Below are 1,143 nucleotides of genomic sequence, written 5' to 3'. Positions count from 1 at the left end.
AGCAGAAGTGAAAGAGAGCTCTGAAAGGTCTTGCTCAACCCAGAAGTGACACATACCATTGCTATTCACAACTCAATGACCAGACCAGGTCACATGGCCCCACCTAACCTCAAGGGCCCTAAAATTAAATATTTTTTTGTTTGTTTTTGTTTTTGAGACAGAGTCTCACTCTGTTGCCCAGGCTGGAGTGTGGTGATGTGATCTCGGCTCACTGCAACCTCTGCTGCCTCCCACGTTCAAGCGATTCTCATGCCTCAGCCTCCCTAGTAGCTGGGACTACAAGCATGTGCCACCAAGCCCAGCTAATTTTTTTTTGTATTTTTAGTAGAAACGGGGTTTTGCCATGTTGCCCAGGCTGGTCTCAAACTCCTGAGCTCAGGCAATCTGCCTGCCTCAGCCTCCCAAAGTGCTAGGATTACAAGTATGTGCCACCACGCCCAGCTCATAAAATTAAATCTTATCATGTGCTCGGGGGGAGCATTAATGACCATAACATACAATCAAAACAATCAGTTATTATTTTTCAGCTACCAGATTGGCAACTTTAAAAAACAGCTAAAACCTTTTTTAAACAAAAAAGTTAAAATATAGAGACAGGGGCTGGGCGTGGTGGCTCACACCTGTAATCCCAGCACTTTGGGAGGCCAAGGTGGGCAGATCATCTGAGGTCAGGAGTTCAAGACCAGCCTGACCAACATGGAGAAACCCCATTTCTACTAAAAATACAAAAAAAATTAGCCAGGTGTGGTAGCGCATGCCTGTAATCCCAGCTACTCGGGAGGCTGAGGCAGGAGAATTGCTTGAACCTGAGAGGTGGAGGTTGCGGTAAGCTGAGGTCACACTATTGCACTCCAGCCTGGGCAACAAGAGCAAATCTCCATCTCAAAAAAAAAAAAAAATATGGAGAGAGAGAGAGATGGGGTCTCCCTATGTTGCCCAGGCTGATCTCAAACTCCTGGACTCAAGGGATCCTCCCACCTCAGCCTCCCAAAGTGTTGGGATTATAGATGTGAGCCACTGCACCCAGCCCAGCTAAAATCTTGTCTCATCAAATGTGTATAAACATCTATAAATTGGGAATGAAAGTTTATACATCATTTCTGGGGGCAATTTGACAGTATACACAAATACATATGCACACAC

This window comes from Hylobates moloch, unplaced genomic scaffold, assembly GCF_009828535.3.
Source record: "Hylobates moloch isolate HMO894 unplaced genomic scaffold, HMol_V3 SCAFFOLD_12, whole genome shotgun sequence".
Lineage (NCBI taxonomy): Eukaryota > Metazoa > Chordata > Mammalia > Primates > Hylobatidae > Hylobates > Hylobates moloch.
Note: the sequence above shows the minus strand (reverse complement) of the source record.